This window comes from Macrotis lagotis, chromosome 4, assembly GCF_037893015.1.
Source record: "Macrotis lagotis isolate mMagLag1 chromosome 4, bilby.v1.9.chrom.fasta, whole genome shotgun sequence".
Lineage (NCBI taxonomy): Eukaryota > Metazoa > Chordata > Mammalia > Peramelemorphia > Peramelidae > Macrotis > Macrotis lagotis.
In genome coordinates this window covers 49,861,975-49,872,571 of record NC_133661.1, presented here as the reverse complement: position 1 = coordinate 49,872,571, position 10,597 = coordinate 49,861,975, and positions in this window count along the sequence as shown.

The window sequence follows — 10,597 nt, the reverse complement described above, 5'->3', positions numbered from 1 at the left end:
TTTAGGCAACTTTTTTTTTTTAAACCAAGGGTTATGTGCCCCTGTCTTAGAAAAAGTTTTAATTAAATCTGGCTTCTTTCACTAAACTATGGGGAAAGCCTACTTAATAATTTCATATGACTTTTACCTATTATGGGTTTTTGGAGTGGGGGAATTGTTCTGGGGGGGAAGTTATGCCCCAACCTGTCCAAAGGCCAGTCCTATTGAATCCATCTTAAGTTCCCTAACTTTGTGCATAAATAACTTAATTACAATGATTTAATTAAATACTGCCTTTAACTTGTTGAAAGGCATTTCAGTATATTGTCTAAGGACTGAGTAAAGATCATCCCATCACTGGGAGATAGGATCTCCTGACTTGCTAAGTACCTCTTTTGAAGACCTGTTGAATTGAAAGATTACAGACATGTTCTTAGTATGTGAATAGCAGTGGTATATTCACTTGGAGAGTTCAGTTCTGGAGATGTACCATTAGTACTATATCTGTAGACATATTTAAAACTTAATGCACTTGAAGTATTCAGCTGTGTGGAGATGTGCCATTAGTGCATCCATGGTCACCCCCAAAACTTGATTCAGCAATTAAACATTTGTGAATATTAAAAAAAACAAGCAAACAAACAAAAAACAAATACCAAGGAGTCACAGTCATGATTATGTCGGACTTAACAGCTTCAACATTAAATCTGATCTTTACATACAAAGCTCAAGAGATAGGTAAAAAAGTAAATGGAATTAGAAAAAAACTGTTAGTCAATAAGACTAAATTGTTTATTTCCCTACACAGGAAGATAATACTAGTAACTCTTGAGAATTGTATTTCTACTAGGACAGTAGAAAGGAGTATACTTAGACAAAGAATGAGTATTAATTGATTATGGTGCAATGGTACTAGTAACTCTTGAGAACTGTATATTTATGAAGACAGTTGAAGGGAGAATATTTAGAGTGTTGGCATAAGCTGATTTATGATGTGATAACATTTAAAAAAGACATAAAACACAATTGTAAAGGGAGAAGTGGAGACAAAAGTGAGTAAATCACATCACATGAGGAAGCAAAAAGGACATTTTATAGTACAGGGAAAGAAGGGAGTGTTTGAGATCCTTGAGGACTACAGCTGTGAGATAACAAGGACAAAGGTCTCCAAGACCCTCTTGCCCCTCTGTCGTTTCACAACATCTTCATTCTCCTACTTTTGTGTTTGCCCAGGAAGTGGCTCATCCTGAGGTAACAGGATTATACCAAAACTGTAAAGATAAGGAAGTATGACAAGAATTTGGGCAAGCAACTTTATGATCTTTTTGTATGGTTGACTCCCATTGATTATCTCATGAGATATGTTTGTGCTGTCCAAGGGCATTGGGAAGATATATAGAGGTTAAGGATACTCAATAAAGTGGTCTTTTGGTCTTTTGTTCCTAGGAAAAGAGTCTCCTGTCTTTTGTCCTTTCACTGTAGCAGAGAACAAGTTCTTTGCTGGTCAAAGTACTCAAGGTTGGTGCCCCGTTTTATTTCAAGGGAGGATATGAGCATTGATTGAATTTTGCTCTCAATTGATTGAGCTCAAAGAGGGAATAACATCCACTCCCAAATGCATTTAGAAATTTATCTTATCTTACAGGAAAAAAGGAGGGGAGAAGAAATGGGAAGGAGGTACTGATGAAAGGGAGAGCAGATATAGAAGGGAAAAGGGGGAAGTAATAAGGGGAAAATGTTAAAAGGGAGGGTGGATTGAGGAGGAGGCAGTAAAAAATACTGATGAGGAGGGACAGCTTAAAAGAAGAGAAAAAACTATAAGTGGGGAAAATAAGGGAAATACAGAATTATACAGAATTAGTAATCATAATGATAAATGTGAATTGGATGAACTCTCCCATAAAAGGAAAGCAGGTAGTGTGAATTAAAATCAGAATCTTACACTTGAAGCAGAGAGATACACAGAGAGCTAAAAGTAAGACTGGAACAGAATATGTTATGCTTCAGCCAAAGTAAAAAAAAAGTTGGTTTAACAAAAAACAAAAATAGACCTAATTAGAAGAGAAAAGGAAGAAAACTGCATCTTGCTAAAATGCACCATAGATAATGAAATAATATCAATATTAAATATATTTGCACCAAGTAGTATAGTATCCAAATACTTGGAAGTTACAAGAGTTATAGAAATAGATAGTAAAACCATAGTAGTAGGGACCTCAAGCTCCCTCTCTCAGAATTAGATAACTAACTACACAATAAACAAGACAGAAGTTTAAGGAGGTAAACAGAATCTTAGAAAAGTTAGGTAGGAATAGAGATAGAAGGGAATATACTTTTTTCTCAGAAGTACATGACATGCACAAATTGATCATGCAAAAGGGCATAAAAACTTTATAATCAAATTCAGAAAAGCAAAAATATTAAATGCATCTTTCTCAGACTACCAAGCAATAAAAATTACATATAACAAAGGTCATAGAAAGATAGAATAAGAATTAATTGGACACTAAATGACTGAGGACAAGTTATTTAGTGCAATGGACAGAGCACCGGCTCTGGAGTCAGAAAGACCTGAATTCAAATTCAGCCTCAGAAACTTGATACCTACTAGCTGTGTGATGTTGGGCAAGTCACCCACCCCCATTGTCTTACAAAAAAACCAAAAAGGGAAAAAAAATAATCTAATCCTAAAGAATGAGTGGGTCAAACAACAAATCATAGAAATAATCATTTCATCCAGGAGAATGATAATAATGACACAACAAACCAAGATACAGCTAAAAAAATTTTTTTTTAGGTTTGCTAGGCAATGGGGCTAAGTGGCTTGCCCAAGGCCACACCGCTAGGTAATTATTAAGTGTCTGAGACCGGATTTGACCTCAGGTACTCCTGACTCCAGGGCCATTGCTCTATCCAGTGTGCCACCTAGCCACCCTAAGATACAGCTAAAGCTATTTTTAGGGAAATTTTATATCTCTAAATGCATACATGCATAAATTAAAGAGAGAGAAGATCAATGAATTGGCCATACAACTAAAAAAGCTAGAAAAAGAACAAATTGAAAACTCCTAATTAAAGACAAAATTGGAAGTCCTGAGAATTATATGAGAGATTTACAAAATTGAAAGACCACTATTGAACTAATAAATAAAACTAATTGACTTTATGAAACCAACAAAATAGATAAACTGTTGGTTAATCTCATTAAAAAAGAAGAAAACCAAATTAACAGTATCAAAAATGAAATGGTTGAACTTATTACCAATGAAGAAGAGATTAAAGCAATAATTGAAAACAATTTTGCCTAATTATATGTCAATAAATTTGATAATCTAAGATTAATGCATGAATATTTACAAAAACACATTGCCCAGGAGCAGCTAGGTGGCTTAGTAGATAGAGAACTGGCCTTGGAGTCAGGAGTACCTGGGTTCAAATCTGACCTCAGACACTTAATAATTACCTAGCTGTGTGGCCTTGGGCAAGCCACTTAACCCCATTTGCCTTGCAAAAAAACCTAAAAAAACAAACAAAAAAAAACATTGCTCAGATTAGCATGAGGAAATAAAAAAACTTGAAAATTCCATTTCTGATACAGAAATTAAGTAAACTATTGTTGAACTCCTTAAAAAAAATCTCAGGGGCCATGTGAATTCACAAGTGAATTTTCCTAAATATTTAAAGAACAATTAAATCCAATATTATTTAAATTATTTGGAAAAATAAGTAGAGTCCTACCAAATTTTTTTATGGCACAAATATGGTGCTGATACTTAAACCAGGAAGAGCTAAAACAGACAAAAAAATTATAGACCAATTTTCCTAATGAATATTAATGCAAAAATTTTAAATAAAATGTTATCAATGAAATTATAGCAAATTATCACTAGGTTAATAAACTATGACCACATGGAAATTTTACCAGGAATGAAATGCTGGTTAAATATTAGGAAAATTATCAAAATAAATGACAATCAATATTATCAATAACAAAAGTATCACAAATCATATGATTATCTTCATAGATGCTGAAAAAACTTTCAACAGGGAGCGGCTAGGTGGCACAGTGGATAAAGCACTGGCCCTGGAGTAAGGAGTACCTGAGTTCAAAACTGGTCTCAGACATTTACTAATTACCTAGCTGTGTGGCCTTGGGCAAGCCACTTAACCCCTTTTGCCTTGCCAAAAAAACCTAAAAAAAAACTTTCAACAAAATTCAGCACTCATTTCTGCTAAAAAAAAACACTAGAAAACATAGGAATAAATGGATTTTTCCTTAAAATTATAAGCAATACTTATCTAAAACCACCACCAAGTATCATACACAATAAGATCAGGAGTGAAACAAGGATGGCCATTATCACCACTATTATTCAATATTTCCTACTTTAGCAATAAGAAAAGAAAAAGAAATTAAAGGAATTTATGTAGTTCACATCCAGCAAAACAACTATGGAATCTGAATGCAGATCAAAGCATACTATCTTTTTTTTTTGCTCTTCCCTTTTCATACTTTTCCTTTTTTTTCTGATTATTCTTTCTCAGTGTGTTCTATATAGAAATATGTGTAACATGATTGTTCATGTATACCCAAATTAGATTACTTGCTATCCTTGGGTAGGGGGAGGGAAGGGTGGGAGGTTGAAAACTTAATAAAAATGAATGTTTAAAATTATCTCTACATATAATTGGAAAAATAAATAATAAAAAAACAGAATCAATCAAATGAAAAAAAGAAAAATTCACTGAAGAAAATAATGCCCTAAAAATTAGTTTGTGTGTTTTTAATATTTAATTATATGGATAGTTTTAAATTAGATTCTATGATTTACAAGTACCTTTTAAAAAACTTGAACTCGCTTACTAAGCCAAATTTAGGCTTAGTCTTTTTTTACTTCCATATTTCTCACATTAATTTCCTTCTCTCTACTCACACAACCTAATTTAGGCCAATGGTATACCTGTAAATACTGATTCTCCAAAATATGTGCATATGATACACTTTTAACTTTAATCTGTGTTATTAACCTTTTCTCTATCACTTAAGTCTAGGCAATTAGATAATGCAATACATCAAGCCCTGATTTGTGGTATTTCCTGATTCCTAAGGTATAAATGTTCTTATTGAAAATTTAACAATCAGTTCTCTCAAATCAAGTCTAGCTCATCACTGGTTCAGGCCCTCATCACCTCTTGAATGACCTGTTAATTTAATGGCATCCTAATTGTTCTTCTTTCTTCAAGTATCTCTCCTTTCCAATCTCCCCTTCCCATAGTAGCTCACCAATTTTTAAAACATATGGCCATTATTATGTCAATCTCTCATTTTGTACCCAACAAATCCAGTGAATTTCTATAATCAGAAAATTTCTCTATTTGAGTCAAGTCTCTTCACAATTTGACTTCTTCCTACCTTTCTAAATTTATTATTCTTCTTTGCATATTTCAAGACTCAGAAAAATTTCCCCTACAAATTGCCTTAGAGGCAATTGGGTGAGGCTGGACACAGTCCGGAAGACCTGGGTTCAAATCAGACCTCAGACACTTACTAGCTATATAAAATTGGGCAGGTCACTTAATTTTTCTGGGTCTCAATTTTCTTATATCTTTAAAAATAAGATATTACTAGTATCTGTCTTCCAGTATTGTTGTGAAGATCAAATGAGAAAATGAATAAAATACTTTACAAACTTTAAAAGACTAAATAATATATGCTATTTCCTCTATTGGAATGTAAGCTTCTTGAAGGCCAGGACTTTTGTTTTTGCTGGGTCCATAGAAGATAATTAATAAACATTTGAAATTAATTGATTAGGGAAACAAGATACACACAGGAGAGAGAATTCATCTGATCAGATTCAAAGATTAATTGAAAGTTAGTAAAGGGAGAGTTGTTATGGGCTTGAATAGCAGGCAAACCTTCACAGAATTGATTTCTTTGAATTGGATGCTGGAAGGTAGATTGAATTTGAATGGGAAAATCAAGAAGGATTGTCTCAGTCAGGGGACCAGCCTCAGCAAACGACAGAAATAGGAATGAGGATCCTGGCCTTTCTGGAGGGTCCAGTCAGTGTTTCAGAAAGAAGATATCTAAGTGTGTAGAGATCTTGGGTGCTGCAAATAGAATCCCTGGCCCAAAGTCTATTGGTATGGGACTCTGTTTATTGGTGGAGTTGAAGACCCTATCCTTCATGATAGGTGTGACAGAGTTGGGGAGAGGTGAGAACTTCAGTTTTCAGATAGTCCTCCTTTGGAGATTCATTCATCTTTCAGTTGCCCCTGTCTTCCTTCTTGGAGAGATATGGAAGAGGTCAACCTTACTTCAGATTGCTCAAGGAAAAGATCCTGGGAAGATCTGAAAGGAACCAGCAATTTCCTTTGTGTCCGTAGGGAGTATCCCCTTGAGTAAATTGTAGGACACTCTTAGTTGAGCTGGGTTATCTCCCATTGGGAGAGCTCCTTAATTTGGTATTGTCTGGTTTATGTTCTATATGCGGCTTCTCTGATTTCTGTTTTGTTGCGATTTGGACAAATGAACTTCTTTGCTATTCTCTATGTGTTCATTGTGGAGCTGGTATTAGATGAGAAAGGGGTCAGAAAGCCTTGGGTTTAGAACTGGGGGTTTTCTCCCCTCCCCTCCAGAAATGATGAAGCAATCCAAAGTTAGATGGAATCTAGCCATCTGCTAGATAAACAATATTTAAGGGAATAGACAGATATATTTTCTGTCCAGTAGCCCTCTCTGAGGAGAGGATAGTGGTGGCATCCAGACCCACCCTCCTTCTTCACCTCTTGGCAAAAATGAAAGTATCCTTAAGAGAAGGGGCGATTGAATCAGTGGCAGCCTTTTTAGTTTATAGATCTTAGTTCACAGATGGTAAGGGGGTCAGACAACGGGTCAGAAGGAGATTAGCATTGCCTATATTTGGACTAGGGTCATAATCCTGGATCTCAGTCCCAGTGTGAGGAGGAGTACTAGCGCATCAGAGTTTGTGGCCTTAAGGGAACTGAGACCCTGGACACAGAGTTCCAGAGTGGAAAGGGTACTTGCAGCCACTCACAGACCAGTGCCTGTTAAAGAAGAGTAGTAAACACACCTCTCCCTAGATCACACAACCTTGGAAGAACTGAAAACTTACAAGTCCCCAGAGTTACCTCTAGAAATAGATGCACCAAAAAACCTGAACAGTGTCCCTTCCACCTGGGAAGCAAAGTCCCATTTTAGCTGGATTATCACATTAGCAGAGCATCTTTTAGTTTTGAAATTAGTTGAAACAAATAACATCATAGAAACTAGCTCACATGATGAGCTAATTTTTTTAAAAAATGAAGTTTAAATGGTTCTTCTTTGGACAATATCCGTGCTGAGATCAGCAGCTATATATAGTCCTGTATTTTGTGCTAATTTTTAAAAGAAGTTATTCCCTAGAATACTGGCCAATACTTAAAGAAAAAGCAAATCAATCTGCTGTTCTTAGACTCCAAAGACTGACATTAGAGATTCTCTCTTTTATTCTTGATTTTGGCTAATCACATGGTACATAGAGATATTCCTTTAGTTTTTTTTCTCTCCCATCAGTGCAGCAGAAGAGTAAGTCTTACTGGTCAAATGCAAATAAATATAGAAAATAATTGTGAAATACTACATGGTAAACATAATTTGTTATAAGGGGAGACTACTTATCATCTCCTAAATAATCATAGCATGTTTGGTATACCTTCAGCCACATTATTCCTTGAAACTCAATAGTCTGTTAATTAAAAACTAAAATAATTTAAAGCATCTTTATTGTTGCCTACAAACAAGTTGCTGTTATGAATTCCCATTTTTTAAAAGTTTCTAGGGCCACAGTATCATCTGGTATTATAATAGTTTTTTTAAAAGGTTCAAACTTAGAAGTAATAGACTTTAATGGTTGAAGACTTGAAACACTTCCCTGTTCAGTTCTACAAGACCCCATTCAGATAGGGTTGTACCTTTTTGTTGAGGAATGGACAATGATTTTGTAAGGAATCAACATAAATAATTTACCATGTTCATAATATTAATTACATGAAGATATGCAATGGGTGCAGCTTTCTATATAAAATAAATGCATGGAACAAGAAAAAAAGAAATAGACTGCAAAATGATCACATAGCAGAAAAAGATCCAGACTATAAAAAGCTACTATGGTGACAGGGAAGATCAAAACATAAACTCAAAAGACAACAAAATCAAAACTCCTACATCTGAAGTCTCATTAAGAAATATGAATTAGGGGCGGCTAGGTGGTATAGTGGATAAAGCACCGGCCTTGGAGTCACGAGTACCTGGGTTCAAATCCAGTCTCAGACACTTAATAATTACCTAGCTGTGTGGCCTTGGGCAAGCCACTTAACCCCATTTGCCTTGCAAAAAAACCTAAAAAAAAAATATGAATTGACCTCAGTCCATGGAACAGTTCAAAAAGAATTTTAAAAGCCAAATAAGAGAGGAAAAAGAAAAAAAATGATAAAAAAATGAGAACAATGTAAGAAAATCATGAAAAAAGAACCCACAGCTTGGCAAAGGAGGCACACAAAAACTATTGAAGAAAGTAACACCTTAAAATACTGAATAGGTCAGACGGTATAAGAGGTACCAAAATTCAATGAAGAGATGAATGACTTGAAAAGCAGAATAGGCCAAATGGAAAAGAAGGTACAAAATGCCTTAAAAATAGCAGAATTGTCAGTTTTGTTTAATTATCTGGTCAGGGGAATTGTTTTCTTGAATAATGCCAGAAAATCACTAACAAATTCATTTTTGCTTGTTTGTTTTTTTTGGCAAGGCAGTGGGGTTAAGTGACTTGCTTAAGGTCACAGAGCTAGGTAAATATTAAGTGTCTGAGGCTGGATTTGAACTCAGGTACTTCTGACTCCAGGGTCAGTGCTCTACCACTGTGCCACCTAGCTGCCCCACTGACACATTCTTTTTTTCAGAATCATAAATGATAGACTTTAAAACAACTTTGAAATATCTGACCCAGTCATCTGCCTTCAAGAAGTGCACAAAGTTCTTGCTGTCCTCCATGTAATAAGGCAAGAGAACAAGTGAAGAGCAGTCATGTTAATTTTAACAGGCCTAAGCCCAGAACATTCACACATCACTTATTCAGAGGCAGACTGGAAAGAGTCCTGGCCTTGGAATTAGGAAGACCTGAATTCAAACTCTATCACTATCTTTGTTACAATAGTTATCCTACTTTCCAAACTGGTGATTTTCCAGTTGAAGGAAAAAGGGGAGTCCTGTATCTCCAAGGAATTGAAAAAAGAGAAGTACAAAGAGAATGGGAGACTAAGTACATAAACAAAGATTCTATTTCTGAATGAGAATTGTCAAATACAAGGGAACAGTTCACAGGAATTATTCCACTTGATGTCAAGCATAGTTTATCAAGCAAATAGGAAAACTTCACAAGAGAAACTCAAGAGAAATATTTTTCATAGGAGAAATATTTTATTCAACTTTTTTTGGCAAGGTAATGGCGTTAAGTGGCTTGCCCAAGGCCACACAGCTAGGTAATTATTAAGTGTCTGAGGTCACATTTGAACTCAGGTCCTCATGATTCCAGGGCTGGTGCCCTATCTACTGCACCACCTAGCTGCCCTGAGAGATATTTTAAGTAAATGAAATTTACCCTTAAGGGGCAGCTAGGTGGCGCAGCGGATAGAGCAGCAGCCCTGGAGTCAGGAGTACCTGAGTTCAAATCCGGCCTCAGACACTTAATAATTACCTATCTGTGTGGCCTTGGGCAAGCCACTTAACCCCATTTGCCTTGCAAAAAAAAACTATTAAAAAAAAAAGAAATTTACACTTAAGAAATAATCCAATGGGGAGAGAGACTATGAACATAATGAATATGAGAGAAATTTTCTGAACTCAATTCCTGAAAACTATTCAAGATTTCTATAGCAGAAAGGGCAGCTAGATGGTGCAGTGGATAGAGTGCCAGTGCTGGAGTCAAGAGGATCTGAGTTCAAATTTGACCTCAGACATCTAATAATTGCCTAGCTGTGTGACCTTGCGTAAGTTGCTTAACCCCATTGCCTTACAAAAACCAAAACCAAAAACAAAAATAAAAGATTTCTACAGGAAAGAGAACCTATAAAAGTTAACATCAGTGGGAAAAACTCCAAAAGAATCAGACCAAAATAAATGCCAGAAACTTTCCACATGGAAAGAAAATTTGTAAGTCTAATAAAAGTGGGAAAACCTTAATTCAGAGGTCATTCCACACTCTACATCAGATTATCCATACTGGAAAGAAACCCTTTAAATACATTGAATGTGGGAAGGCCTAAGAACTCCTTAATCAAAATCAAATTATCCATACTGCAGAGAGACTATAAATGAAACATATGTGAGAAAGTCTTAATTTATTCCTCATTCAACATCAGAGGAATCATACTGGAGAGAAGTCCTTTAAGGGTAATGCATGTGATAGAGTCTTCAGTCAAAGTGTATATACTACCAAGCATCAGAAAGTCCATTTGGGAGAGAAACCACATAAATGCATTGAATGTGGGAAAACCTTCTTTTGGAGCTTATCTCTCACCAAACATGAAAAATTTCATACTTGAGAAAAAGACTGAA